This window comes from Rhopalosiphum padi, chromosome 2, assembly GCF_020882245.1.
Source record: "Rhopalosiphum padi isolate XX-2018 chromosome 2, ASM2088224v1, whole genome shotgun sequence".
Taxonomy (NCBI): Eukaryota; Metazoa; Arthropoda; class Insecta; order Hemiptera; family Aphididae; genus Rhopalosiphum; species Rhopalosiphum padi.
Window position 1 is genome coordinate 57,772,908 of NC_083598.1, and position 15,766 is coordinate 57,788,673.

Below are 15,766 nucleotides of genomic sequence, written 5' to 3' on the forward strand. Positions count from 1 at the left end.
TCGTATCGGCGGTATACATGACACGTTTTTTATGTATTTTTTAACGATTTTTTATTAAAATATGTAGTACCTATTTACGTTATTATATTCACATGCGACCATACGATATATACATAGACTTACATTTCTGGACATGGTGACACAAAGTCGCTTTTACGAGCATCTAAAAATTATTGTACACGTTCGTATAAAACAGATATCAAATGCACGTGCAGCATTATATATATAATATATATATATATTTGTGTGTGTGTATATATTGTAATATGCATTGATATATTATTATAATAATTCGTTACACGCGCACAACTATCGTTATTTAAAAATCTATTAACGTTTTTAAAAAATAAATTATACAAAATGTTCAGTCAAAATAAAACTACATTTTTAATTTAATATTCTAAAATGTTTTTTGGAGTATTTTGATACATAAAAACAAAATTTGGGTGAGTGCTAATGAGTTATATGTATTTACAGTTTAAGTTAGAGGAGTGGAATGATACAAGTATCCCAAGCTTTAATTACTAAGAACTCAAAATCGTCCAAAATTCGATAGATTTAATAGATTTTTAAAAAACCAGTTTTGTTTGATGAAAGAATCACCCAGTACCTATATATTATTTACTATTTAGTTTTGAGAACGTATTAAATACGCCCGGTGAGAATGTTCATCATTAATTATAGTAACAAAACGAGTAAAGTTTTTGGGAATAGTTTTTTTTTTACGAGTCGTTTAAAGCGATTCTGGAAAATTACGGCGACATAATATGTATAGGTATGCCGTTTGCATATATGAGGTACCAACAATTCGTGACTACGATTGCGATTTTGCCGAATAACGGACAAATCGACGGCTGGCTCACGCGCGGGTGTGTGTGTGTGTGGGGGGGCCTGACCGCGTTTTATGACGACGACGACGACGTCTACAATTAAGTACATTATAAAGTCTCCCATACTCGAATAAATACTTATACGATATAATATATAATATACGTGCCGTATACAATATAAAATCTCCGACGAGTATAACGTATTATTTCATGTTTATCGACATTTGGAAAACCTCAATCGCCACGATTTTAGGAAGTGCACATCGATAACCAGGGTTTAGAGCATACATATATTATTATATTAGTTTTAACTCGCCAATTCGAGTTTGACGCAAACGCCGAATATGGCTAGATCCCCTGTTTCCCGCGGCCGAACGAAAGCACCGGATAACTGTAACGATATATTATACGATAATATTGTAATAATACAATATATTATACATAATATTATAATAGCTGTGCTGCACGTGCTCGGCTGCCGTCGGGCGTAGAAAATATAAAAAAAAAAACCGTTTCAGAGATCAACGAGATTCGTCCATACTGTGCGGGATCGCAGTGGAAAATATATATTCACGTCCATATACAATGTATATATAATAATATATTACGTGTATGAATCCTATATATAGACATATACTGGCATTTGAACCGATCGAGACTTTGACTTCGAGTCCATTATTATTAATAATAACACTATTATTATTAGCGTGGACCTGCTGCACGTATTTAATAATATAGTAACAATTAATATATATACGACGCTACTGTTTAATATAGAAAACCCATTGAACGCGTCGATTTATTGCCAAATCATCGTCGTCGGGTGACGTGCACAATAATTGGCCGTGTCCAGTGTTTATAATTTAAATCGGACGAAGAGCGCACGATAATATAATATATAATGTATCCATACGAGGTGAATGCGTATAAAGGACCTTTGAACTGACCACGAATTCGCACAACGACTCCGGCACGCACGGCAATATTATCATTGCATACGTGCGCGCTGCTGCAGCAGTATCCGATAATTATAATATGCGATATTTTGGCGAGTCATCGCCGGCTGACGGCTGATCAACACTTTTGTTACCAGCGCGCGCGCGAGCGTGAATGTGTGAATGCGCCAATCGATCGTTCTATAATGATAAACGATCGACGAAAAATATCGATCGATTTATCATTGAAATTTAATACGTAGCAATAACAGCGCATCTAATAAAATAACCATATTTATAATATATTATATATACCATCGAATGATATATTATTATATTTGCAGAATATTGATAAACGATGCAATTTGCGCGCACTGTGCCAATCGATCGGTTAAAAACAAGTGATACTACTTAAATCGTGCGACATTTATTATAACTATATATACGTGAGTTTGTCGCATACCAATATATTATATTATAGTATAATATATTGGTATACCTCGGTCGCGTCTCGTGCGGTATATTACATGTTTGGAAGAGAAAAATTTTAAAAACTCGACATCGTTCATTATATTATAATATATTGTACCGTCGCAGAGCATTATCTCGCACCTTACTTAATGTAGAGGTACATAACATATATTATAATATATACGCTTTCGTATATTATATATGGTCAGACACTGCGCTGCACGCCCGCACGTTAAATCTCCGTTTCAATAATGCAAATCACCGGTTTAAACGGGAAATAACGTTGAGAAATAACCAGCGAGACGACGAAGCCCGTTGATTTATCTGATCATCACACATTATATTTTGTCCGGACGCAGTTTCCTTCGTTTTATTATTATTATTTTTTATATTTAGTTTTGCTAATTTCTCGGCCAAGACCGCGGCATCACGAATGGTGTATAGTATTTGTGAGTACAATATGTTTAAAAATAAGAGAATAATCAGGTTGCTATAACAATATTCTACAAGTTTTGGCGGCTGCATCACTATAATACAAATAAATACAGCAAATATATTAACTGAAAACACGCTCGCGTATAACATTCAAGCGTATGAATTTATCAAATACATTTGACCACTTAATGTATATAATACGTATATATATATATATAAGTAGAATACATAAAAACAATTATAAAACAGAGCACATAGGTAGAAGACACGAGGAAACTATACATCACAGTATCATAATATATACACTATATATATACATATAGGTACAAAGAATTTGTTAAATACAAAATAATTGCTCGAAATTTAGGAGCTCGTTATATACATGGTGTGTGAATTCATGATATGTCTTATACAATGAGAATTATTATGCGTCCAATGTTTGCATCGTAATTCGTAATAACTATACATAAGTACAATGATACATTATAATTATATAATTACGAGAGTGTCGGTACAATAACACATAATATATTACATTATAATAACGTGTTAGAAATGAACTCATATTATGAGCTGTACATTCTGTGCGGTAGATATAAATCATGTATTAATAAATAATTATGACAATCTCAAATATCGATTTTCGCCTTTATAAATTTCATGTGCATATATGTTTGACTTAGAACTCGTAAAGGTTTATGCGTAACGAAACTGTCTAACATACTATATATATGTATATAGTATTATAATTATACGTCCATACTCCTAAAAGTCAAAGCATGTTGTCGATATAATAATAATCAATATTAGCTATAATATTATATTATATTATACTATTAAACTCCTTCAACTTTTCAACATAAATTTACCTTTCGAGGGTGTCACTTAATAAATTAATAAGTAAGGTATCCCTCAATCCCATAACATTAAGCCTAATATGTGCATTTGCAGGGTAAAATGATCTCAAATGTTGAAGCTTATAATCCCAATAAATAAAAAATAGTGCGGCAGCGTGAGATAAAATTTATCTAATGAGTTTCGTTAGAATTATATCCTGCACCCACCAATCCACCAAGTTAAAGAGTAACTAGCCTGTAGAAATGAGTCTCCTTCTTTAAAATGTACATAAATGAGTATCTAAGTCGTTCATTAATACTATTCCGCCAGACACTGCTACTAGTAATAATAGTACCTAATAATACTCCAGTACTCCAACCATTTACCGGTTGTCACCTATCCACCCACCCACTCACACACCGAATGACGTTAGTCCCGGGACTCGGAAAACTACCTTTCCACCCTCACTGAATAATAATAATAATTAGTTACATGGTTATTCTCGCAAGTATATTTGAATTTTCGTCTATTCTGTGTATACGTTACCGATCACTGAAGTGCGTATGTTCGAGCGTTAAAGTCTTTTGAACATACTCGGATCCACACGCGATAACTCATCAAACACTCCACGATATATCTATATACTGTGTACAGAGTTAAGTTCACTGCGTATAAACAATCCGTCTGTATATTATTCCAAACTATAGAGGCCAAACCATCTATATCTATTATAGTATAAACATATGTACATTCGTCTACCTTTGACCACCACCATCACCCTTTTTATTCGTACCTATATAGCAGGATAATGATAAGATGTAAAACGTGAAGGAATAAATGAACCGTAAATAAGCGGACAGTGGTAAAACCGAATATCGATTATTATTGCATGTATGTATGTAGCGGTGGCGGCTGCCAATATAATAGATATCAATAAAATATAGGTATCGAATAGTCGTCGTCCGCGGAGGACGCGCGTGTTGGAACGCGCGCGTGACATAAACCGAGAATGCCTTTTTCTTCTTCTTCTTCTTCTGCGTTGGTCTCCGACGTGGTGTCGGCAATTCGCACGCGTCTTTATATATATATAACATATAATATACGCTAGACACAGTAGGCATACCTATATTATATGCATGTGCGCATATCAAAAGGTAATGGACGGAGAAAACGAAAGAAAAAAAAAATTATCGCATGTATAAAAATAATCGGAACAATAATATGGGCGGCAACGTTGACGATAATAATATTATTATGTATACATATATTTGAGACGAAGAGTGTGCGCCATGTCGCGGCGTATTATGCGCGCACGTTATAATAATATGTACGAAATTGCACTGTGTGTGTGGCGTGTGCGCGGATGCGATGTCTCCAAAACGGACAGCACAATGGGCGAAATCGATTTAGGTGTATGTACCTATATATATATATATATATATATATATAATAATAATATTATATCGTGTTTTTTTTTTCAATAATAAAATATTATTAATATCGGGCGACAACAACGTTTCATTGGAGTTTTATTTTTCTTCCACTGCACCAAAAATAAAATATATAATATGATAAATGATTATATGTATATATACCTACATATATTATACTATATAACAACGCGTTCATCGCACTTTTGCTGCTCCAATATATTTGGAGTGCTGTCATTCGTTCGAAGCGCCATAGACTATTTCTTTATGATAACACATATCTACTAATACACGCTGTGGCCGTGGCCTACCATCGGTCAATAGAACGGCAATATAATCATCACCTAATTTAAATTGTAGGATGCTGTGGATTTATGTATGCAGGTGTGATCGACTATAATAAGTACTGATATTATGTAATCATTTTTATTTTTATCCGCTGTACTTAAATTTAGTTTCCAAATATAACTAATCTTATAAATATGTAAAACAATAAAATTAAAATAAATAAATAAACTAAAAACACTCATCATTCTTTTTGACTTCATAATGTATAATAGCATCCTATTTCGGAGAGTATATCTAAAAATTTTAATGTAAAAACTAATTAATCTTTTCAGTCGATACATTTCAGAACCAATACTGTGGTATGTTAGTGATCGAACTTTCTCTCACGACCTCAACATAATAGCCATATTTTATAAAACATTTAAACTTTGAAAATAATTATATAAAAAATTACATTATCATTCAAACCTTTTTGAATAAAATGTATCCTATGGGTTGTATCGACTAAAAACAAGTATAATCTAGAAAAATTTGAATCTATCTAATTATTATCCATATACAAATAAATGTAATTGAACTCAGTTATATAAATAATTTACTTTGATATTATTTCTATTACTTAGATATAGCTAGTCATACATAACCTATGTTTATTTGTAAAATTATATCAATGAATATCTTCTTTGATCATGTGTACTTTATTTCATTTTTTTCTTAAATAAAATGTATATATTACTTATAGCTTATAATACGGTACTTTATATAGCTTGTAAATAAAAATAAAATAAAAATCTATTATGAACAAAAGTCATTATATCAAAGACTTATTAATGACGTTTAGCCAGCTATTTCACCATATTACGTACTAAATACCTAATATATTTTGGTATGTATACATTTTTCAGATGCGCTTTTATAATAAACGATGATACATTAAATATATTACATTCGTATAATATAATAATCTCACCGCTGCCAAAACCGCATAATAAACGAAAAACGTACATAATGTATAATGAGTGTGTGTAAATTGCAATGATCTCGTTTACGCAAATTATTTCCCATGGAAATTTTCAATTTTCGATAAAACAATATAAACCGGTGCGTACACACATAGTACACATAAATACATACGGTCATAAACGCTAACAATATAATATGTATATACACATAATATGAATATATATATATATATTATTTAGTTTATGTTTTATTGCCCGTAATAACCACGTTACGATCCTTGGTAAATGGTAATATAATACTAAATAGTTCACATCGTGGTCATTCACGATTGTAATGCGATTATAATATGTGCGAGCGGTCAACATACTTCCGACTGTTTAGTGTGTGTACGAGCGTTATAAATATATTTCCGGAAACACTATAATCTTATATTATAAAACGCGTATATTATAATAGCTTGCGTGGTGGTATATTATATAGGTACAGGTATGATAGGTACAACAGGCGTCCCAAATTTGGTTTACGTTCAAATGCAAGCGTGAGATTAAAACGACTAAAATATTTTATTCGTGAGAAAGCATCAGGTAAATGAAAATCGTATGAATGTTTTCAATCGAAATGGAAATACGTGAAAAACAAATTTCTGAAGAAATAATTCCGTTTCTATTAGACAAAGTATTCACATACATATATACATATTTCACCAAATATAAACTATCATTTATAAAAATATGTTTGCATCTTTTAAAATCTGTTATTTTGTCTGCTAAAATTTCAATTCAATTCATTTTTTAATCACACTCGTGCGTTACCTTAGAAAAATTATACCTATAAAAAGAAATTTCGCTATAGTTAAGAAATGCTTAGTCATAAAAAAGGAATAGATAATAAATACAATTTTGCTTTCACAATTAATTCCTGCAGTTTACTAAAATGAAAACAAAAAAATAATTTATTAATAACTATAGCGATAAATGAGAAGAATACAATCGGACTGCTAGTGAAATTAAAACGGGCGTGGCAGCAAAGAAAACTAATGTATTATATCATATTTTTTGAAAAATAAACGGAAAACGCCTTACCAAATGCCACAGTATCTAAGAAGAGAGTGAAAGAAACCCTTTCCTCTATTCGCCTACAAATAATCTTCAGTCCGGGACTCATCGCTACAATTAAACTATTCAAATTCAACAAGATGTCCTATATCTACAAAGGAATATGAAATAATAATTTATTTACAAATTTAATTGTATGCACATACGTAGCTGTGCATTTTTTATAATTTAAAATTTTCGTTGCTGCTGCAGATATATAACAAAAAAAAAACAAAAAGAACAAAATACAATAAATAAAATAAAACCATTACCTAGATAATTATTTTTCTTTGTTTTTCAAACTATTTATATCGTCGATAATCGATACATTTTGTTAACTATTGAATTGCGTTGTGACTTAAAATAGTGTTATTACGCTTTAAAAATGTGACAGTGACAAAAACGAAGAATAAATATTATTTTGTATTAGAGGTTCACATCAGCACCAACCAATACACACTTATATATAATCATACATACATGCAGTTTGTCTCGCTCTTATGGTCTATGAACAATAATTTGTCATTCAATATTTCTGTAAAATAAATGCGTTAAGCTTCTAGACATAATAATAAACAAGACTAGGTCATTGTAAGTATTTATTTCTCTATATATAAATATAATGTTCATATAGTTTTGGGCGTGCCCGGTGAAAATGTGTGACTTTGCAACGGCGGCGGCTCAGAATGTGTGTGTGTGTGTGTGTGTGTGTACTGCACGTGCACGTCTAAAGACGGACTAAAAGAAAAAAAGAAAAAAAACGGATATTTATCGCACGGGTACCTATGGGTTTTTTACGCATATTATTTCGCACGCGGTTACGGGAAATTTTTAATTAACGATCGATCGACAAAAAAAAGAAAAACTAATAATGAGATCGGTATCGCTCGCGAACACCGCTGCCGTTCTCACGCGACTCTCCTGTGGCATTAAGCTCGATATTGTATACATATATATATATATAGGTACTTATATATACCAATATACAAGCCGCGTGTGGTGTACATTTTTTCTACCAATTTATCCGTTTAGCTCCGCTCCTCGCGTACATGATATACAGTGTACAGTCAATGTACATTGTGACCAATGTATATATATAGCTATGGATAAGTGTGCATATGGTAACAAATGCAACACAAATATATATTGGCAGGTTCTACAGTACAGGCCATAGGGTGCAGTTTTACCGATTAGTTTAGTCTCCTGTTAATAGAATTTTACGGATTATTAATTTTTAAATACAATTTTGGGAAAATAATGGGAAACAAAAACGGCGAGGGTTAGGTGAAACTTTGACAACCTGTACACGTCGCATGAAAAGCTGTTTTTCCGCAACCACACCTACTGGCTACTGGTGGTATTACGACAGCGACTCGACACAAGTGATTTGCACCGAATTTGACCCAAAACCAAAACGTTGTATCTATGTGTGTAACCATCATGTAATCGTTGGTAATGTGAAATACGAATTTATGAAAAACTGTAATTTGGGCCAAGACAAACACATGTAATTTGCAGCGAAATTAAATTCGCTTAAACTGTACACAATATCTAAGTAGTAATTTAGATGGTTGGGATAAACTTTCATTGGGGAAAAAACCTTGCTATTGTGTAAGTGCCTATACGGAATACAGGTTTTTTCTACGTTCCAGAAAGATCATTATAAATTATTTTTCGTGTTTCTGAGATAGCCCGATCTATTCCGCAAAATCATTTAATAGACGCAATAGTGCTTTCGATCATAGATAGACAGCCTAACCTAACCTACCTATATTAGTCTATCCAACACCTTAAAACGTATCGGGTTATATATTTGTTAATTTATTTTCCCGATGTCCTATACAATTTATCACCGTAAAGTGATGTCCGAAAAATTCAACAGTAGTTTCATACACCGCAAACGTGAAATATTTTATGCATATTGACCACGCGTAGTGTTTAAACATTATTTGTACAATTTAGACCAAGTGCAATATTATTATATTATTGAAAAAATAAAAAATTATATTGTCTATTACCTATTACGCGTATGCATGTTCTAAAATATAATTAAATCGAACTGACCTGCAGCTCTGTAGACGATCTCATTACATGACGTAAATCGGGATAGGTACTCGTTTTGTTTTGTTATTTTTTTTGTCGAGAAATAATTATATTATTATTATTGACCGCATTAAAATATAAAACGCACGTTTTATGCATTATCATTCGTCCAGAGACGGCGACTGCTACGTCGACCAACCGTCATCGTATTATTATATTATATACGGACGACGACGACGCGACGGTGGCGACGACGACGATAGCATGAGCACATGTATTTGTGCACCAACATAAGTATACTAACCTGTTTATAATGAAAAGAAAATAATATATTATACACACACATATTATACTGAGACAATTAATGTCTTCGAATGCAATTCGATTAAAACGGACGTGATTATTATATATTGTAACTTATACGAAGGAAATCGATTCACCTAATATAAAATAAATTTAATAAATATAGTGGGACATCAAATGCACTTTTATACAAGAATAATGATTAGTAATATTATACATTATAATAATATGATATGATAATATATCATGGGGTACATGTCGATAACCAATTTAAAATGTAAGGCTGCCACATATATAATCCATAAATCTTAGGTTTACTTTTTTATAATGACAAGTTTTAGATTTTTAAAAGACGACTTTTGCCTGTTATGCGTTCAAGTAAAAGGCTTAAAGCGCGTTGAACAGATCAATACATTGTATATTTTAGTATTGTAAAAAACTAGACGGATTACACAAATTGCTGCAGTATACCTACGTCGCACAATTCGTTGACCTATATATACGTTTATATATCATTGGTCGCTAAAGTACGTATATATTTTGGGTACTGTCCGTTCATATGGATATCATACATATACAGCTGTAAGGCGTACCCTTTCGGAAGTCTATCCACCGAACAGAAACTTATACGTCGATACGATGTCGTGCGTAGTATCTCCTTGCAACCGGTTGGCATACCCAGTGTGTACCTGTTATATGGTAATCGGATACCGCGGTTCTTATAAAACAATAATTTAGCAACCATATATATAACAAGCGCGCGGGTACAATATAATAATATAATAATACTTCAAGTTCGAAATGACTCCGGGGCGGCGGCGATATATAATATATTATATTATATATGTACCGTTAGAATAGGAATGTGCTGCAGTATATACCGGTCGTCGCTGCGGAGGAGGCGACCCTAATACGATTTTAATATGAATTTTTTTTAACGCTTTTAGTACAGTACACGCCTAATACCCTATGCATAGTGTTGTAGACTAAAGCAATTGAAATAACATTCGAAGGAAACTGCAATTGCCGTTTTTTAGTCGTTATTGTTTTCGGACATTATTATTAACATCTCTGCTACCCACGCCTATCCTATATTGTTTATTATTATTATTATTATTTAAATTAACCCTGAGATTCACAGATATATTTACATACAAATGGATTACATAATACACATACATTATGATAATGTGATGATATGAACTACTTAATAATCAGATAAGATACAACTATATGAAAATGCTTATTTTATTTTGTAGATTGGTATCCGTAACGATTTTAATAGTGATGGAGACAGAATGGGGTTCTGCAGATTGAGTGATTCGGCCAATGATTCTGGAATCATTAAATTGTCTGTCTTGAACGTATGTACACGGCAGTGGAGCAAATATGTTTAAAGTTGATACGAACCCCGCATAAGGTGCATAATATTTATTATTATTACTATTAGTAGACGTGATTCAATTACTTATAAATTATAATAATTATTTCTGGAGTCGGAATTCAAATATTTTGATATTCTGTATATTATTTATTTTTCTTGAGTATAGCGAATAGCGAAATAACATAATATGCAGAAGTGCATTACTGCACATTAAGAATTGCATATAATATTATAATAGTCTATATGCAAATTTAAACGTGTGCGTCGAGTTTATCGTGAGGTAAACTGCACATACATTAATAACTAAGTAATACATCATCAAGTAGGCAAGAACTTATGTTTATATACATCGTTATTCGATATGTTAACATGTATAGTTTAATGTGTGTAAAATATCTATTAAAGATGTTTGCATTAAATGTGTAATTTAAAAAAAAAATAAATTTATTTGTAAACGAGTGATTAGTATTGGGTGGCCATACGTCCAAAGATAAGTCTCGGAACGTAAAAAAGTCCTGGATTAAAGTTTATAGTTTTAAAAATGCTGATTTTGATTAAATGCATAAAAAAAATTATAAATATGAAATGTCATAAAATACTTGATTATAGGCAAAACCGGGTAGTTTCAACATGATACATTATAATTTACACGCTGTTTATCTAGTCTTACTATAGATGATATGTTAATTTTATTTTATTTTTAGTTTCCAATTTCTCGTGATGGTTTATTATTTTTACTACTGTATATTATAGTATATACTATATTATAGTACCTGTTATGTGACGGAAGGATATAATATAATAACGGACGGGTTATTAGGAGATTAGTCGGATGTTCTAGATCTAGATTAAGTATAATTCGTTATTATTATATACTTTTTTTAAAAATATATCCGTGTTTTGATTAATAATAACCCGGTAACCGTAGGTTAGTTCTGTATTATATTTGCCCTTATTGTTAAAATGTCCTTAACGACTGCACTAGTGCTAAATGTAAATACGTTCAATATTACGCTATATACAAAGACGATCCCTTCCGATTAGTTCCACAGAGAAGTTCGTATAATTCACTCTGTTATTAGCACATGCCTGCCGCCGAAAGTTTATTATGCTTCGGACGATCCTACTCGGATGTGCACTACATAATAATATATATTGTATATACTACGCGTAACGAGGTTTTATATTTATATATAATATGTGTACGCGCGGCAGTTGTCGAAAATATAATACATAATAAGTCGGCTAACGACGAGCGTAATTATCGTTATCAAAATTGATATCTTATTTTTAATGCTTTTATAAACAATTCCGCCGCCAAACCCACGCGACTGCAGTTGTACTTATATGGGTACTTTAGCAGTTATATACCATACCATAAACATGTTATTAGGTATATATAAATATGTTTGAGAAATTTAGTCGGAATATGAACGTTTCTGAAACCGTATTTGTTTAAGTAGGCACCTTTAAGTTAATTTACAGATCTGAGAAAAAAACGTAATAAAATTTTTTTACGAGATACTTATAATTTTAACGGTGAATGTGTATTATTCACACATTATTGCGAAAAGTATTTATTTTTTTGTAACTCAAAATTTTTTGTTATTAAAACCATTAAAACATTTTGATACTTAACCGATATTCTGTACATTCAAATAGGTACGTAATATTGGTACGAATGCCGAATATATTATATAAAATATCGGAGCAATAGTGTTCTCATTTCAAATTATGTAAGAAGAATGGAAGTGATAAAGGATGGTCAAGCCACAAACTACTAGCTTTTCTAGCTTTTGAACGCTATTATAAATAAAAAATTACTACAGTTTGTCAAAACGCCAATAATAAAACATATTAAAATAAAAACATTTTCCGGGTTATTGTGGCTTAGATCCGAGCACTTCTATTACTTGTTGATTTTTTGATTACGCCACAGTACATACGTTTTTATCTTGAGTAAATGACGTCGACAGAAATTATGCACGTATACTAGAAGTTTACTTATTTCAAAAATATCGTGTGCTTACTGTACATTTACCGAATAGTATTAATATTATACACAACCAACCACAAAAATATGATTTGACGTGACGAAATAATTTTTTGATTGCATACCATCATCATGTGAACTTGCAATATATTACTGTCTTGCGGTCATCAAGCGCAAGCGGTCATAGCCTTGTATAGGGGGCTACATAATATTATTATATAACTAGTAATCATATATTATGGTAATAATATAATATAAGCAATATATGCATCTAACGTCCAAATTCCGATGGTATGTATACTTGAAACGGCTGAAACTGTGTATTTCGGAAGATCGAAAAACAAAATCAAATTAAAAAAGTCGGATATTTTTGTCAAATATCTGAAAGTCTTGCGAATAAGTGTATGGAATATGGATGCAGTATAAATTTCATAGATTGCATATTACATAATATTATCTAATATTTCCGACGTTGTACTATCGCTTAAACGCGTTTGAAAATAATAACGTACACTCTTAAGTTTCCCGAACAGTGTCATTGTCAAGGATGTTTGAAGAGTCAACATACCGATGACAGTGGTGGTAAACTTGAAACTTAATAAATTAAGAATTATTGTTTTACCGTATATATCTGAAGTTATAAACACCGTGTTCTTCAAATTAAACACCTATATAGTCACACATCCTAAACATCTAATTTAATATGATAATAATTATAAACTTTGTGTTATTTATTTGATAAATATAGAAAGTAAAATATAAAAAAAAAAATCATAGCTAAATTTTATTACGTCTGAAAGATGTTAACATTTTAAATGTGTTTCTTACATAATCCTAAATTATAATATATAAATTCAAAAATTGTATTGAATTTGTAAGAATTTAATTATCTCAAATTTATAAAAAATATAATTAATCAAATATATACTTTTAATTTAATCGGAAATAAAATAATGAAAAAGAAATTAAAGTAATTGTCACTTGTCTTTATAGTCGTAATTAACGATTGTATTTCATCATTGAAGAGTAATTACTGCCATAAATATGTAAAATTTGAATTTAGTGGTAGATCATTAAATGATGAAAAACGATTTCAAACAATTATTGCATAATAATAATAAATATTAAAATGTTAACAAATGTTCATCCTTCTCTCCCCATCAATTGATTATTTTAATATATATAAAATTATTGAGAATTTTCATATATTGTTCTGCTAAAAATGTGTTTTCAGGTTTGCAGATACAAAAAAAAAAAATCATTGTAAAATCAATACAATTATTATGAATGAAACTAAAAATTAATAAACTGCACCATGACACAACGTGATATTTTATAATACCATGATAATTTACACATAAATGTTTTTCCTACAATAAGTATGCCTACAAGGGACACACAGTCATACACGCATAATATATTATATATATATTTAAATAGTAATAACCACGATGGGTAGTTTATCGAAAACATAAATATTGGTATTCAATTATTGAATATAACAGTATATTCTGCATATAATCGTCTGCTGGTGAAGAGTCACCGAAACGGAAAACTTGCAAAGTTGTGACCACTACGCGACCTCAAGACAATTATTGTTATATTAGGATACACGACGTGACGCGCGTGCTCGAGTGTATAGTAGACCACTTTCCAGTGTGTCGCGTATTATTCTTTGCAGACGGACGAGACGTAACGTCTCCTGTGCATCAATCGCCAGACAGACACGATAATAATAATAATCATTATTATCATTATTGTCGGACGGCGAGAAAGGATTAATCGAACGCGCTAACGCAGCTATTGTGAAAAACCAGTGCAGTGTACACGCGCGCGTATGGTGTATAATGCACACACGTACCTATATATTATACGTATACAAATAATCGCATTCGAAACTAGAAACCGTTTCTGGGTCCGGCCGCGTGTGATCGGGATAATCTCCAGCGTGCCCTTAATGCGTTCTCCGGGTAATTGTCTGGACAACTGCGCAACGCACACTACTCGGACACACACAATGACTCCGAGTGGCACACTCGCTCGTTCAATACGACGAGGAGTCTTATTTGCGGTATACCTATATAGTATATATATATATATATATTGTACACGTATGCGCGTATATTGTCGACCGGAGTCTGGATGTGAGAGTCTCGCCGACCGATCCGACGCGTTTTTGTTCCAAAATATGTTGGAATTCGCGAATCACATATTATTATAATGCGAGTGTGTTGATGTCACTTTTGACACGATTTGTTCAGACGACGGTCTATACATGTAGTCATTTTCGAAACCCACCTGACCAACCGCTGCTACATCGACGAGATAGCATACTATATATTATAATGTCAGGGAAAGCTTTACCAATCGAAAATAGAATAAAATATAACAATATTAAATATGACATGATGTATACATGTATAACCTTTTTACGTAGGTATAACATAATATATTATTATACAGTTTAAAATCGGAATCGACTCAGCACTCCGAAAAACATAAGCTGTTTTGACACTGGCTGATTTAAATAACTGATTTCAGTTTACCAGTCGAGTAGCACAAAACAGATGTTTTTTTTTTTTTTTAAATCGTAGACGATTTCCTGCAATTATGGCGCTGTGCATCTCATGCACATACGATTGTCGTGCGATAAAAACGCAAACCGTCTGCGATTTAGAATAATCTGTAGCTCGGTTTGACGGCAACACAACTATTATTCCCATTAAAGTGTTGTAAATGTTTACCCGTAGGACCCACGCA

At 31.8% G+C, this 15,766-nt stretch overlaps 1 protein-coding gene and 1 long non-coding RNA gene across 2 annotated transcripts in view; one reads left to right on the forward strand and one right to left on the reverse strand.

Moving 5' to 3' along the window:
• Window positions 1–15,766, reverse strand: part of LOC132923415 (autophagy-related protein 16-1) — a 154,966-nt gene that overhangs the window by 55,409 nt on the left and 83,791 nt on the right. The window lies entirely within an intron of this gene.
• LOC132923416 (uncharacterized) overlaps window positions 1–15,766 on the forward strand; it is a 38,198-nt gene that overhangs the window by 12,330 nt on the left and 10,102 nt on the right. Inside the window, exon 2 of the long non-coding RNA XR_009661172.1 lies at window positions 10,889–11,049. This is a non-coding gene — a long non-coding RNA (uncharacterized LOC132923416). The remainder of the gene's footprint in view (window positions 1–10,888; window positions 11,050–15,766) is intronic.